Source organism: Sapajus apella, unplaced genomic scaffold (genome assembly GCF_009761245.1).
Source record: "Sapajus apella isolate SASKATOON/1434 unplaced genomic scaffold, GSC_monkey_1.0 scaffold28, whole genome shotgun sequence".
Lineage (NCBI taxonomy): Eukaryota > Metazoa > Chordata > Mammalia > Primates > Cebidae > Sapajus > Sapajus apella.
In genome coordinates, this window is record NW_022436968.1 from 19756774 (window position 1) to 19774440 (window position 17667).

General features: G+C 36.2%; 1 protein-coding gene across 4 annotated transcripts in view; it reads left to right on the top strand.

The window, feature by feature from the left end:
- The window catches only part of CHN1 (chimerin 1), a 194544-nt gene that overhangs the window by 17279 nt on the left and 159598 nt on the right, over positions 1-17667 (top strand). The gene's annotated exons all lie outside the window — the stretch shown is intronic.

The window sequence follows — 17667 nt, forward strand, 5'->3', positions numbered from 1 at the left end:
CTTTAAACCCTTGTGTTCTGTCTTTCAAGTCTGTTTCCCTAAATTATAGCAATATAAAACTTTTTTCCAATTATAAAACTAATTTATTGTTGGCCGGGCGCGGTGGCTCACGCCTGTAATCCTAGCACTTTGGGAGGCCGAGGTGGGCAGATCACGGGGTCAAGAGATCGAGACCATCCTGGCCAACATGGTGAAACCCCATCTCTACTAAAAATACAAAAATTAGCCTGGCGTGGTGGCATGCGCCTGTGGTCCCAGCTACTCGTGAGGCTGAGGCAGGAGAATTGCTTGAACCCAGGAGGCAGAGGTTGCAGTGAGCCGAGATTGCGCCACTGCACTCCAGCCTGGCTACAGAGCAAGACTCCATCTCAAAAAAATAAATAAATAATTTATTGTTAATGCTGAAATACTAAACTGAGATGAACTGGTATACTTAATACTGTATCATCACTTTACATACTGTCTGTTTTCTGAAGAGCTCAAACCAGTGATGAGTTTAATAGGCTCATTTTATTTTCCAGTGCTTATTATAAGAAGATTCATAGCCACTGAGAAAGCTGCCATAGAATATTATCTGTCATATTGTCTCAAGGCAACTAAATATATTGTTATATTGTAAATCACTTATAAAGCACTAAGAAAAAAATTATTAGCAATATTTGCAAAACAGTACACTCTTTGCTAATTTTATTAAAACAGAGGTAGGAAGTTGTAGACAATTACAAATGCCATCAAATCTTAAGCCAACTTAGACTTGGCCAAAATGTTCACCTATTTTTTTCCCAAGTATTTGGTCTTTTTTTTTCTTCCCATAAAGAAAATGTCAAACCGTAACACAAATCTCCTCAGTTCTATCAACCAGACATAGGCAAAGCAGAAAGCCCTCTCAAAGTTTTGCATTTCAAAGCATACATTTTAAAAGGTGAATACTGTGTAAACCTAAGTGTTGCTACATCATCAGCCAGTAGCAGACTTATGATTAAGCACCATTAAGAACATTGGTGAAGAATCCTCAAGTAGTTATTATTGCATGACGTCATAGGACATGATCTTGGATGCCATGTGTGTCCATGCAAAAAAAAGAATACCAGGAAAAACAACACTGAAGAAAAAATTAGGGAAGTTAGAAAAAAATATAAACCAGGACAGCAATTCAGATGTTCACAGTGGGCAGACAGGTACCGTAGACAATAGGGAATGCTGAGGAATTTTCTGATTTTAAATGTTGGTAATTTGGGCCTTTAGAAAAGCACTGCATGGGCCAAAGAAAATGCTTCAGCAAGGTGACTCCAGACCACTAGTTGGTGACTTTTCACTTGTAAACTCGATATTGTGGAAATGGGAACCTTGACTGACCTGGTACGAATCTTCGATGAGCCAGCTAGGGAGGACAAGATGATGCTAAAGGTGATGGCTGAGTTGAACTGAGCAGAGAGGTAGGGAAGCCAGTGACTTGAAGATTTCTACAGCTGAGATATTGGAAGGGTCTGGAGAAGGCTGTTGACAATGCATTGTATTTTGTGCTTTCTTCCATGTTAATTGAACCTTTTGAATAGAGACATATTCTCATTATTCAAGGAGAACTACATATTCATCAAACATGCCTTTCACCTACTCTTGTGTGTTGTCACTTTTTGTGGCCCAATTTTACTCATACTCGGAAAGTCTCATTATGTACTGGCATGTTAGTGATCTTTAGCATGTGAAAATTTTGGAGGTATTCTTTGGGGTCTTTCTCAGTTTAGACCATCCTCATAATAATTAAAACTCACCTCTCCCTCTCCCTCATCCTGGATAAGGTAAAACTGACTGTCGATAACCAGCTCTAACATCTATATAAAATTGCCATCATTTAAATATTTAGTCTTAGCAGTTATTAAAAATTGTCTCTCTTCAACCTAAAAAGTGAAATAAAAGCAGTTTCTCCTTACCTCTGTAAAAGAATATTATGACCAAGAGGCAGTAATTTGAGTTTCTATGTATATGGCAGTGCCATGTAAATGTGGAATGTGAATATTTCCTCTTTCATGCTATGTGAAATAATAAAATGATATTAGAGTTGACCCTTGAACATGATGGTTAGGAGTGCAGATATCATCCCCCGCCCCCACCTAGTCAGTCAAAACTTCACATATAATTTTTGACTTCCCTAAAACTTGACTAATAACCTACTGGCAACTAGAAGTCTTACTAATAACGTAAACAGTTGATTAACACATATTTTGTGTTATATGTATTATATATTGTATTCTTACACTAAAATAAGCTGGAGAAAAAATGTTATTAAGAAAATCATAAAATCATAAGGAAAAGATATTTACTGAAAATATGTGGATCATCATAAATCTTTGTCGTCTTCATGTTGAGTAGGCTGAAGAAGAGGGGTTGTGGTCTTATTGTCTTAGGGGTAGCAGAAGTGCAAGAAAATCTGTTTATAATTAAACCCACGTGGTTCAAACCCTTGTTGTTTAAGGGTCAGTGGTATTTCTAAAGCCTAAAGAGAATCATGAACATTGTGACTCTGGAGTATTTTCTTTCCTATTAGTCTTGTGTTTGTTTTTTTGTCTTTATGTACTGTGTATCTTAATCTGTAAACTTTTGGTTATTAGACATACACACATGGTAGATCATGGATGTGTCTATTCGTTAGTTCCACTATTTTTTAAAATTCTTGAAAGCTTTCTTGGTGTAGTTTTTATGAAAAACAAATGATCCTTATTTTTTTTCAAGGTGTATTCTATAGCCGTGTTTGTTATATTACAAAATTCGGAGACTAATTCCAACTTCTCTATTGAGTAGGTGCTTTTTAAATTTCTTTGGTATATCAGATTCTCAAGCTTCATTGCATAATATATCTCTCTGGCATAATTCCTGAGGATAATGTAGGGATCCAGTGTGATGATTTGGCTATACATATTTCACGTGATTTAGAATAATCCCATCTCAAAGCCACAATTGCAGCTCATTAGGGTTATTGATTTTTGGACCCTGGAAAATAAACCTTTTAATTTAAATTAAAGTAACATTTTGATTATTGGGCATATTGTATTGAACTTTTATAATGATTTGCTTTTGGAATTGTTCGAATGACTAGAGTGAAACATTTTCCAGAGAGTCCACAAGATGGCACTTGCCAACCTGTTTCCTCTGTTTTTCCTTAACTTACAGAAATGCAGCAAAATTTAACATCTAAATATTTATGCCCTTAAAATGCTAAAGTTTAGATAGATTTCTAGAAGCTTTAGTCAGGACTCCCTGAATTTGATGAGCTTCAATTTAACATTTTATACAGTGTCTGTTTCTAAGGTAGCAGCCAAAATCCTTTGTCGAAGATCTGTAAAACACACTGGGTTCTGTAGGATACAAAGGGCTGCCTACATAGGCTGCCTGCCTATGTTTGCCTTTACTTTTAAAAGAATATATATGATTTATGAGACTTGTAGTCTATATGACTCATTTTTAGACGTCTTAAAATGTGGACATTTATTAGAACAATGGGCATTAGTAATTGTTCTAAAGTAATTGTGGTTTTCTGTTTAAAACTAAGATGAAGTAGTTGGAATATACTATGGAATTTTTAATTATGAATGAAATTTAGTAAGTGGAATGGTAATGAAGGACAACAGGAATCTACCTAATCACAGTGTTAATTAAATTAGGCTTTTTAACTCTTGTATATTTAAAAATTAATACTTACATGTTTACTGTTTACATTAGCATTGTCATTAGGGAAGGGGAATGATGTTGAAATTATGTTGAGGTTGGTAGGGAAGGTTTATATTGTTTATTGCTGTTTGAAATCCTATCAATAATTTCAAAGGAAAGAGCTACATGTTCATAGAAGACTAAGACAGTGAAGTATATCAAGTAAAATCTAGAGCAAATTAGGCTTAGGTCTGCAGCGTTCTGATTTTTCTCAGCCTCATCATAAAAATCATCAAGCAAGTAGAATCAAAGGCATATCATAGAATTTTAAAAGCCCAACGAACTTTCTCTTGAAAACTAAGACTTGCAAAAATCTAAATTTAAGCTTGTAACTTATTTTAGAGAGTTGTGAAAGCACTCATTTTTTTCATCATTCTTACAAAGGTTTGTGAAGAAAGAATCTATTATATATGAAGAAAGAATCATTACAGGTTTCTTTTTAAAAACAATTTTGTATGTACTGGCTGCTAAGCTTTCATAATGAATATGTTCTGTGAGGAGGCTGCACATTGAAACTATTCCTTTGTTAGCTTGCCCTTTCCTCTATCAAGGGTTTAGTGTTCAGTTTCAGGTTACCATCATTTACATCATACTCTTTTGCACAAGATCTCTTTTTAAAAGCTTATATAACAGGGCCGGGCATGGTGGCTCATGCCTGTTATTCCAGCATTTGGGAGGCCTAGGCGGCGGATGACGAGGTCAAGACATCAAGATCATCCTGGCTAACATGGTGAAACTCTGTCTGTACTAAAAATACAAAAATTAGCTGGGCATGGTGCGTGTGCCTGTAGTCCTAGCTACTCGGTAGGCTAAGGCAGGAGAATCGCTTGAACCCAGGAGGGGGAGGTTGCAGTGGGACAAGATTGTGCCACTGCACTCCAGCCTGGCAACAAAGCGAGACTCTGTCTCAAAAATAAATAAATAAACAAATGCATACATACATACAAAGCTTATAAAACACAAAATCTCTTTAAAGTTCAGTAATTTCCATTGAATTTAAGCTGAATCAATTTTGGAACTAAGGAACTTTTGAGAAACATGGATCAGAGAGTATTATATATGGGAGCAGATATAAGGGATACTCGTAGCACACAGGGCAGATTCATCCACTGACATCTTTGAAATATCTTATTTTAAAAGTGGTTTTTTCCCCCCATGGATAAAATGAAGATTGAGCTTTCAAATGTGCCTACTTCTAGTTATTTTTTTTCAGGATTGAATTCCAAGAAACTTCTGGGAAAAAAAAAAAAAAAAAACTTCTTCCTTCGAGCAGTAGGTATTCTCTTTTTTCCTCCGTGTTTAGATTTATAGTCCACATTTGAGACCAAGTTCAAATTAAATAGCTCAAACTGACTTTTGTTCTTTCTGGGTCTTTCTCATCATCTCTTGTGAAAATGTGTATGTGTGTGGGACCTCCCTGGGTTGTTTTGGCCCATGGCAAGCACTGTTTAAGATAATTATTGCATCTCCCTCACACTTAGTCTAGCAAAACTACTTGATGTTACACTAAACCGTGGAACTGTAAGGAGTCATGCTCATTTTATTCCTAAAGGATTACAAAATTTTTTTTAAAAACAAAAATGCAACATGCATATAAAATATACAATACAGGGCCAGGCGCGGTGGCTCAAGCCTGTAATCCCAGCACTTTGGGAGGCCGAGGCGGGTGGATCACGAGGTCAAGAGATCGAGACCATCCTGGTCAACATGGTGAAACCCCGTCTCTACTAAAACTACAAAAAATTAGCTGGGCATGGTGGCGCATGCCTGTAATCCCAGCTACTCAGGAGGCTGAGGCAGGAGAATTGCCTGAACCCAGGAGGCGGAGGTTGCGGTGAGCCGAGATCGCGCCATTGCACTCCAGCCTGGGTAACAAGAGCGAAACTCCGTCTCAAAAAAAAAAAAAAAAATATACAATACATAAGTGTATTTAAGTAAAATATACAAATAACTAAAAAAGTAAAATACAGCAATCATAAACTCCATGAATTATTTCAAACTGAACACATCCATGTAAGTACTACTCAAGTCAAATGACACGACATTACCAGCACAGGCTCCCTCGAAAGCTCTCTCAGTCACCATTCCCTTCTGCCTTCCCAAAATTTATCACTATCCTGAAATCTAACACTATAAGTTAGTTTTGGCTGTGTGTGTTTTTAATGGCTTCTTTTTTCTCCTTGGTGGTGGTTATAAAATGTTTTTGTAATACTAGAGTCTTTATTAGAATTCAGTTTAACCCAGTAAAATGCTTCTGAATCTCATTGGTGGGGGAAAGGGGGGAGTCCATACATGCGAAGGAAAACTGTATTTTAAAATGTTTTAAATTTTAAATTTTAAAAATGAATACAATATTTCTTGATATATAACTGTTTGTTTTAAATTGCTGAAAGGTATTAATAGCAGCTAAACCTATGTGCTTCTGCTTAAAGAAAAAGTGACTCACAGGAACCTAACCTTACACTTGTTTTGGTATTCACCAGCAAAGGTGAAAACGAGTGAATGGATGGGGTTAGGGATTACTGGCGGACATTTCTGGGTCACAAACTGATGTAGCCAGAACTGTGGAATTTCTCTGAATTGAATGTTTTATGTTAAAAATTAGCGTGAATTTGATATTCTACTTCACAGTTCATCTACTTTTAATACGGTATTTCATATCATCAGGAAAAAAATATTTACAATTGCTTTCCTAAATTTTTTTTTTTTTTTTTTTGAGACGGAGTTTCACTCTTGTTACCCAGGCTGGAGTGCAATGGCGCGATCTCGGCTTACCACAACCTCCGCCTGCTGGGTTCAGGCAATTCTCCTGCCTCAACCTCCTGAGTAGCTGGGATTACAGGCACGCGCCACCATGCCCAGCTAATGTTTTGTATTTTTAGTAGAGACGAGGTTTTACCATGTTGACCAGGATGGTCTCGATCTCTTGACCTCATGATCCGCCCGCTTCGGCCTCCCAAAGTGCTGGGATTACAGGCTTGAGCCACTGCGCCCGCCAGTGCTTTCCTAAATTAATGGACAAAATGCTGATGAACTGTTACTATGGAAAACTACATTGAATTAAAAAGTATTTGGACTTGTATAAATCTGTTAATACAAATTAGAAGAATTTATTTTATTGCTTTGTGATATTTGTTCAGGCAGTTGTCATGAGGGATGCTGAATAGCTCAGACAGTGTTTTCATCTTTAGTTAGTAGGAGTTCAATAGATGTTTCATCTGCTGAGAAGTTAAATTGCTTTGTCATATGGAAAATAAAGTTAGCATATTTTACTGTGTCAAAAAATTTGTTAAAGGAATGTTTTCAGTGACAAAAGATAATGGTTCCGTGATGATATAGTAGATTTTGGAGTAGTCCGTGATCTTAATGCTGACAACTTGGCAATAATTTTACCCATTTTTAGCCCACACCCATGAATTTGTTTTTAGCTGATCTTACATCTCTTTGTTTAATGGCAAGCATTTTGCAAAATGACATGTCTACATCAATATTATTTTTATAAATATATGAAGACCCATTTATTAGGATTCATTTATCCAATTTGAAGTGAAAGGTCCAGATTAGCTTCCTCAATACATAGATCTTTGAGCACATTGAAAGATATTTGATTATGGCACCTTTCTTAATTTGGTTTCCTTTTTTTTTTTTTTTTTACACTATATCCACCGTGCAAAATTTGGCGAAATTGTACATCTAAGGTAATTCTCAACCTGATCTCTTTATGGAAGCTTTAAGCAGTTTTTAAATTTGCAAATTAGCCTGAGTGTCTTATTTTACTGTTTCTAGCTAAGTCATATTTTCTGTTTAGTTGCAAAATATCTTTGGAGTTTTTCCTTCAAAATTGCATGATTACAAGTCACTGGAAGAGTGATAATTTCAGTGTAGTTTCTACTCAGGTATTTCTTACATACAGAATATCGTAGTTTAGATTCATTTGAAGTTTGCAACAATCTGCCCATTAAAAAAATGGTTTCTCATCCATTTTAGATGTCTACTGCTAATTATTACTGGTTGGTTGGTTATAGTCAAGGAAAAACAGAGCATCCTTATCACTGTTAGGAAACCAGGCATATCTCACCTGAATTTTAAATCATTTGTGCTTCCAATTTTACTTTAAGCTTAATTCTTCAATTAGAAATTGAAGAATTGTTTTTAATTAGTAATGCATGTTCCTATTTGAAAACAGTTTTAAAATCATAATTTTAAAAAGGGAAAAAAGGCTAAAAATTTTCACATATATAAACAGGATTCTGGGTATTTTTATGTTCTGGGGAACTCACAGTGGCAAAGAAGTAGAACTAAATATAGTGTTTATATGCCAAATACTTGATCAAATGCAATTATAGCAGGAAATTAAACTGATATGTGGGAGTTTGCGGAGGTTTTTTTTGTTTGTTTTTTGTTTTCAAGTAAACAAGCAAGCAACCCAAACATTGGTTTCTAGAGTGAAAACTATTTTTTTCGTAAGCCTTGCTGATGAGTAATTCCCTGGGTGAATTAGAGATAGCAGAGGTTGTGTTGGTCAGTATTAATAGCCTCTCTTATTCTCAAAGCATTGGCTTTTATTATTCACTTGGACTTGAGGAAAAAAAATACTCTAATAACCATAAAAATGCCAACAGTTCTAGCTATTTTTTTTTACAGAAGCAGTTCTACTTTTAGGACTTTAACAACTTCTCCTTCCCCTATAGAGAAGCAAGAGTCAGATGGTATATATAAAAATCCTTAAGTTACAAATTTTGGAATCAAATTGTTCTAAAAAGCTATGCCATGTTAATACTGTATATATCTTAAATATTGCCTTTTACCCTTGGGTTACGTATAACCAGAGCCTGCCAATAAGCATGTTTCCTGGGTTGACTGTAGAGAAAGAAAATAGAGGACTGAGATTCTGGCTTAAGTCATGTATTTGTAAATTCATCTTTCCCTCTTTTAAAATAGATAAGTGTGTAATCCAGAAAACCTTCCATTGCTCATGAATATTTTATCAAATGGAATAATTATTCTATGTAAAAATTCCAGAAACAAGTTATTGTGGTTGATGAGGATAATACCTCTCATTTTCCTATAATACTTAATACTTTTATTTCCAAAATGCTTTCTTTCATTGTAATTCCACTGTAAAATATCTTGAATGTTCATAAAATTTAGTAAATTATGATGCCACGACTTGAAATTGGCTCTCCTTCTGGTATCCATTAGTAACCCTAGTCTAGCATTTCTCGTGCTGCATTGTGACTGTTTAATGTTTTTCTTCAACCCTAAACTATGGAATTCTCAAATACAAAGACTGTGCTTTACTCATGTTTATTTCTGTGCAAGTGAGCCCTAGTTGGTACTTAATACATGTTTGATGAATAGATAAATGAAGGAGTGAATGAATAAGATTTTATCTGATCGATAGTGATCTAGATTTTTTTTCTCTTCAGTCACTAAACATCTGGCTATCATTTTGATTTCAAAGGCATTTTTAAAACATTTTATTATTGGTTTGGTCAGTCTGCAAGGAGGAAGGATAACATGCTGAGAACAGTTTAAAATGATTATCATTAACTACATTTCACACTATCAGAAGTTGTTAAAGATATATTTAAAATCTAGAATCTTTATTGCATTTTGACAAATGTAAGTGAAAAAGAAATAATAATCTAGAATTGATTAGAGATGCATTTGGAGCCTGAAATTAGTATTTGCAAAATGGATTAGTCTCTCAGTGTGATGCAAGGAAAAGTATAACCATCACCTGTGTAGTAAGTTGGTTTGTAGAAATGTTTAACCTGAATCGGGGCCAGCTTCGTTGGCATGCGACCTGCAGAAGGACTTCATTCTTCGTTTAATGCCCTGTACCGTCATTTTGAAATTTTTAGCAAGTTTTGAACAAGGGGCTTGCAAATTGTCTAGCAGATCCTGATCTGAATCATGGGGAAATAATCACAGAAATACAGAATGTAGACATTTTACAGGACAGCTGGTCCAGATTTTTAAAAAGATGTCATTGTCATGAAAGATGTTTTTAAAACCTAGAGGAGTGGAAAATGTTCTAGGTTAAAGAACACTAACTAAGGAGACGTAGTAACCGAAAGCAATGCATGAACCTTGATTGGATCCTGGATCAAAGAACAAAATAAAAGAATTGTTTTTCACATAATTGGAAATACTTGATGATATGTTTAAACCTTAATGTATCATCCGGGTCCTTCTTGACCAATATTAATTTTTGAGTTTCTTTTTCGAACAGTTCTAAATCTTTATATGGTTTGACATTTCATTAATTTTATTTTTTCTTTGAGGTCTTCCACAGAACAAAGGAACAATTTACCTATTTTTAATAGAATGAAAGTCATTATATTTTTAAAATGTTTTATTTATTTATTTATTCATTTTAAATCCAGTCAAATTTAGCAGTAGGGAGTTATATATCAACTTCAGTGACACTGATGTTAATAAATTCTGATAACCCACTACCATTGGACCAGCCAAAAGTCATTATATCTTGCAATTACCTCATGGGTCGCTTTAGAAATGTAAGCTTCATGAAGGGATTTAAGTGATCTTATCCTGAAATATTTTGCTACTCCATCATCCTAGGAATTATTTGTTTATTGCTTATCAATTACTTCCAATTATACTACAAGTAAAAAGACTAACATAAAAATAAAACAAAAGAATGCTGCATTTGTGAAATATGTGATCCAATTCTGTCATCCTTCAGTTTTCTTATTGCATTGCCCAAGGTATTGCATCATCTTCAATAAGGTATTAAAAAAGCCTGAAGATAACATCTTTGTTGTTTGTTAAATTTTCATTGAACACGCTTTGTTAAACACAGTTGAAAATTTGTAATTGTTTGATTTTGGCCCATAATGGCAAACATAAATACTTTGACAGAGGAAGATTTTTCTAATTATTAGATAAATCAGATGAACGCATAATGGTACTCTAGACTCTAATGATAATGTTTAAATTGATTATATAGAAGAAATGTCAATATAAATTATCAGATGATGATATCCTAGGTCTAGGGATGACAAGCTGGCCAAAGTTTTATTGGGGAAGCCATGCCCACTCATTTACATATCGTCTATGGCTGCTTTTCTGCTACAAAGGCAGAGGGGAGTAGTTGAGACAGAGATGGTTTATTTTGCCAGCCTAAAATACCTACTTTCTGAAACTTCACAGAGGTTTGCCAGCCTACTTGTCTAACATGAATTTCATCAAACTGAAGAATTGACAGTGAACAGTATGTCCAAGGACAGAAGGAGAAATAGTATTCAAACTCATATAGTCATTCAACAGGAAGGATTTTGTTGTGGCAAGATGCTGGACCATCCCATTTGCCAATAGGAACATTGACGGTATTTTTTCATCTTTCATGATATTTGTGCACCAGAATATACTTGATACAGTTATTTAGTGGACAAATGACAATGACAGGTATGTGTATAACAATGATTGGGAGGAAATAAGTGATATAGAAATGAACAAATTTCTTGGATTGATCAGTTTAATTCATTTTTATAAATCTAAAAATGAAAATATCTCGCAATTATGGAGCAACAAAGATGGCTCTCCTTTCTTCAACAAAATTATGAGCCATCTGAGTTCTTTAAGGTATACTGTTTTGAAGGATGCAAGTGCAAGAGGAAAAACCAGAAGTAATGATAAACTAGAACTTAATGAAGATGCTTTTGAAGTCTGGAATCTTGACTGCATTTTGACAGGGCAAGTGCAAGCAGAAGAACCAGAAGCAGCCGGGTGCAGTGGCTCATGCTTGTAATCCAGCACTTTGGGAGGCCGAGACAGGCGGATTACCTGAGATCAGGAGTTCAAGACCAGCGTGGCCAATATGATGAAACCCTGCCTTTACTAAAAATACAAAAAAATTAGGCCAGATGCAGTGGCTCACACCTGTAATCCCAGCACTTTGGGAGGCCGAGGCGGGCAGATCACCAGGTTAGGAGATCAAGACCATCCTGGCCAACATGGTAAACCCCATCTCTACTGAAAATACAAAAACATTAGCTGGGCATGGTGGCACACGCCTGTAGTCCCAGCTACTTGGGAGGCCGAGGCAGGAGAATTGCTTGAACCCAGGAGTGGAGATTGCACTGAGCTGAGATTGTACCACTGCACTCCAGCCTGGTGACAGAATGAGACTCTGTCTAAAAAAAAAAAAAAATTAGCCAGGCTTGGTGGTGGGCGCCTGTGATCCCAGCTACTTGGGAAGCTGAGGTGGGAGAATCTCTTGAATCCAGGAGGCAGACGTTGCAGTGAGCTGAGGTCACACCACTGCACTCCAGCCTGAGTGACAGAGCTAGACTCTATCCCCAAAAAATAAATAAAAAACCAGAAGCAGTGATAAACTAGAATCTATTTTATATAAGCAAGATGTATTTGAAGCCTGGAATCAGTATTTATAGAAATGGGTATATCTCAGGTTCATACGTGACAGAATTGTTGATCAGTTAGTTGATGAGCCTTCAAAGAATGCTGCCCATTTTGGGTATGTAACTTCAAAACAAAATTTTTAAAAAATGAAATAAAATTTTGGCTTTCCTGTTTAAATTTTTATTAAATTTTTTGCCATGCTGTGTTTCACTATCCTTTTATTACATCTGTAAATCATTCATAAAATGACTTCAGATTTATATAAATTTCACCCAAGCTGGAGTGCAGTAGTATAATCTCAGCTCGCTACAACCTCCACCTCCCAGATTCAAGCAGTTCTCCTGCCTCAGCCTCCCTGTAGCTAGGTTTACAGGCCTGTGTCACCACGCCCAGATAATTTTTGTACTTTTAGTAGAGGACGGAGCTTTGCCATGTTGGCCAGGCTGGTCTTCAACTCCTGACCTCAGGTAATCTGCCCACCTCAGCCTCCCAAAGTGCTGGGATTACAGGTGTGAGCCACCGTGCCCAGCTAAAATTTATGTAAAATTAAGAGTTCATGGACCTAGGTGGTAAATGGTAATGACTGCTTTTCTAGGCACATAAGGTTAGTTTCTTGAGTGTGATAATGTTTTTGTGGTTATGTAGGAGAAGGGTCTTGTTTTTTTAGTGGGTAAGTGATGAATGATTTAAAGTGTTGCATGCCTGCAACTTACTTTGAAGTGCTTGGGGAGGGCATAATATAGAGAAGGGAGAACAAATAGGACAAAGTACTAACAGTAAGTGAATTTAGATGAGAGAATACTGATTTCTTGTACTATTCTTTCCATGTTTTTGTAGGCTTGGATATTTTAAAAATTTAAATAAAATCAAAGAAATGAAAATTTGGCTCTCAAACACATGTAAAGAACCATTTCCCTCCAGTGCATGTCCCTTTTAGAGGAACTACTTGCATTTATACTATAAATACGTACAGTATTTTAAAATTATTAGTTTAGCCTAATTATGATTGTGTCAGCTTTTTGCTGCTGAGCAGTAGAGGAATAAAATGGTGAAGTTAATAATATGCAGTTGTTTGCCACCAGGGGTTTTCTTAGAACTTCCTATGCTTTCAGAAAATGCTACATTTAGCAATAAAATGCATAAATTATTTTCCTTGTCTGTTAGGCAAGATTGCTGTAATAATTAACCCCAGTGGGCAGTTTAGCTTGTGTTAATTTGTTTTGTGTGTGTTTTTTTTAAATCATTTCTTATGGCCTGTTTACAGAAAATCAAGAGAATGTTCTTTCCAGTTACAGGCATATATACTGAGAATTCAAGTTTTCTGAAATTATTTCATGTATGTTACGTGTGTGAAGGAAACCAGTCTCATGTTTCCGTGCTTATTAATGATAGGAACAAAAGTATATTACTCTTACCTTTATTTTATTTATCTTTGTTTATGATTACTCTTATTTGTGAACATTTTATTGGTGCTAGGAAAACATTTACTAGCAGCATAGTTGCCTTGACTTTGAAGAGTATACCAATATTTAAAAATTTATGAGAAAACAACTTGTCACTGTAAACTGTAAAAATTCATTTTTTGTTATATTGTAGGAATTTGAAAAGTCTTATTCGAGATACATAATTCTCTCTTACAGACTGATAAAAGCACATGGAAATGTTCTTTCATTGCTGTTATTTGCCTGTGCTTGATGTGGGTTTGAATCAGATAACTCTTCATTTTCCAGTGACAATGACCTTTGCTTTTCAATTCCTAGCATTCAGCTTCCTTGCGGGCATTCTAACAATGTTAGTGCAGTAAAGCATGCAGACGGTATTTTCAACAAAATGCTTGTTCACAGCTGCGTGACATAAATCATTCAGTCTGCTTTTTGAATAACAAATAATATTGCTTATTAGAAATCCACATCAAGCCTGGGGTTAAACAAAAGAAGACTCTATTTGAATGTTTAAAAACAAACAGATTATCCGCTTTTTCATTTTGGTAAACCTATTGGACTATAACTTTTCATATGTAAAGTATGTTTGGCATCGTCACAGTATTCTGAGTCCTGGAGTGGAAACGGGAAAAAAAGAAGTAGTATCTTCTAAATAAGGGTATTTTGGAAAATTCGTTGAAGTATGATATCTTGAGACTTTTAGGTATTCTGTTTACATATGTTCATAGAAGAGATACCTTCTACTACTTTAACTCACATACTCCTTCATACTGCTTTCCAGTGATATCTATCTTTCTTTCTTTCTCTGGAAATTTCCTTAATGTCAGGTACTTCAGGAGGTTAAAAGGTTTTTTTTTTTTTTTTTTTCAATGGTAATAGTAATAACAATAGCTAATATTCATTTGTCCAACTGACATGCCCAGGGGCAGAGTCAGAATTAGTAAGTGCTAGTACAGGCAGGTTTCCAAACTTCCAGCACCCACACTTCTAATCGCTGCCACGCACTGCCAAAGCTGGCAGCACAAAGTGAGGCAGGTCCATGTCGTCAGTCCTGAAACTCACATCAGCGTGGCCGAAAATGTGTGACTTTTCTTCCTCCTAAGCACCCGGAAGTGAAGTGCCCAGGCATCCTTCATCTTTTGCATGCTTTTGCTGCTGCTGCTGCTTCATCACTTTGTCTTTCCTTGTTTCGCTTGTGCATAGAGACATATTCCAGAACTTACTTTCAGTCATGAGTTTCCCTGGCCTCGGTCTATATCTTGTCAGGTCCTGCCTAGGTTTCTGCCCTTCCTGAGAAGAACATGTTTTGGGACCAGGCTTCCAGCATCCTGAATTGGTCCACTGATATCATCAGGAAGACTGCAGTGCTCTGTGGCATCTAAAACACTGAATAACTGTGTTCATATGTATGTTTTCTGTTTCATGATCTGGCAAAATGTTGTCATGATAGTTCTGCATATCACATGTTGAAGCATGGGTTATGGTAGGAAGGAGACAGGCGGATTGGATCATAGCCCATTCAACTGTGGAAAATACCAGTGAGCATAATCATTGTTATCTGGCATTCTCTTTCTAACCCTCAGACTTTTACTGTGATGACCCAGTGTGGAAGCATTTGTGGTTGAATAACAGAAGGGTTCAAGGCAAAAGCAGTGTTAGGGTAATCCTGGGTCACTAGGAAAGCTATGAAAGCCCTCTTAATTTGCTTTTTTATTCACTGATGTAAAATGAGGATAGGACATCAGAAAAAAAGAATATTAGTGATTGTATTAGAAACTTCTCAGGATCTCCCTCATCTAACATTTGGAGATTATGCTTATAAATAAATCCACTTTTTCCATGGTTGCAGATATTATGCATACTTAGGGGTTATATTTTCTATTTCTGACCTTCCATATGCATAGCTGAGTCAGAATTTTTCAAACATTCTCCCTGATAGGGTTGTGTAGCATAATTCCTTATGTGGTAACACTCAGCCTAGGCACTGAATCAACCTGACTTTATGGCCTCCCTTCCTCTCTCCCTCCTAATAGAGTGAATGAGGACAGTTCCAAGATCTCACTTTGCTTTCTTTGCCCCAACTTCCATTGTCTGAATGCTGCATTACTAAAACTACAACTACTGCTCTGCCACCCACTTCACCTTCTTTTTTTCTTCCCAATCTTAGATCACTTACTTATTAATCATCCCCAACAAAGTGATTCATAGATTAAATATCACAGGAAATGTAAATTTCAAGAGTTTAGAAAGTCTGTCTGCATATTCTAGCAGGAGTTTTTAGCATGGGGAAATTTGAAATTGGGTGAGGGATTACTGTTTTTGACCTTACAGTCCTTCAAGAGATGCAGACAGTTAAGTGCTCTTCTTGTCACTAAGCTTATTGGAGTGATAAAGCATTAGGATATTACTCTGCTATGGATCAAAGAGAAGATGCTTCTTGGACTTGATGGTTTAATGAGATGGCAACTCTTTTTGGATATGGGAACCAGAGAACATCCTAAACATTTCATTGAAGGTTATACTCAAGCTTGAGCTACAGGGAAACCAGTAGCAGCAAGGAGAAGACTTTAATAGCATCATGAATGAACCTGACCATGAGGATACCAACTTGTTGTCCTGGAAGCTGGGCTTGAAGCCAGACGTCTCAGGGTTATTATTGTTCATTCTTTAGCCTACTGATAGTTGTTGGGCCATTGTGGACTACACTTGAAGTATTTCCTCAAGCATCTGCATCTACCTCTGAGAAGTCCTGGCCCTGTCTTCTGCTCATATGGGCTTGCTTCGGTTATCTCTCTTCAATCCCCAACTCATTTAGCTCTGTATTTTGGCTCCTTCTTATTGCCTTAATATTTTTAGATGTAGTCATCTGGCATGGCACTGTTTGCCTTGTTTCTAACTTAGGATCCCTTTATTGTACTATCAATTTTAATTAGGAGTATGAGATCTATAGGCACATGATCGTGGTTCAAGGACTGGCTCTGCTCCAATGTGACTTTAAACAGGTGCCTTGATCCCTCTCAATTACTGATGTTCTCATCCATAAAATGGTAATAGTAATAATACTTACCTTCAAGCATTGTTTTGAGACATAAATGAAATAAGTATGAAAACATTTAACAAGAGACTGGCACATTGTAATTGTTCAGTGCGACATAATTTACTATTGTGTTCTAGTTATTGTTTTAGGTCAGTGGTTTTCAAACTTTTAAATCTCAGTACCCATTTATATTCTGCAACATCATTGGGAATTCTAGGTGCATTTGTTATGTGGGTTATATGTGTTGCTATTTGAAATTAAAATTGAGAACTTTTTAAAAATTATCAATTAAAAAATCATAAGCTCTTTTTTTTTTTTTTTTTGAGACGGAGTTTCACTCTTGTTACCCAGGCTGGAGTGCAATGGCGCGATCTCGGCTCACCGCAACCTCCGCCTCCTGGGTTCAGGCAATTCTCCTGCCTCAACCTCCTGAGTAGCTGGGATTACAGGCACGCGCCACCATGCCCAGCTAATTTTTTGTATTTTTAGTAGACACGGGGTTTCACCATGTTGACCAGGATGGTCTCGATCTCTTGACCTTGTGATCCACCCGCCTCGGCCTCCCAAAGTGCTGGGATTACAGGCTTGAGCCACCGCGCCCAGCCATAAGCTCTTTACATGTTAACATAAATAACACATTTTATGAAAATTGACTATATTTTAAAATGTAGTAAGAGAAGTCATTATTTTACATTTGTATAAACTCTTTAATGTCTAGCTTAGGAGAGAACTAGATTCTGTATCTGCAGTGCAGTCATCTTTTGAAAAATACTGTTTTGTTTGGGATATATGAAAAGAATCTGGCTTTATACGGATATATAGCTGGAAAAAAGGGAAGTGTTTTGATAATCTTTTCAAATAGTTATGGATACTTTGATACTACACTAAAACTTGACAAGTGGTGGTTTCTTAAAGGTCAGTTGCAACGTAGACTTTGAAACCATATCAATGACATTTTACTCTGCTACATTAAAATACACTGGTCTATCTTGTATTTGACTGGATCTTTCACCCATGCATGATACATTATCATATGTTTGTCATTTCAAAAACATTAGTTCATTGACTATGTAAATCTTGTGAATGTTAACACAT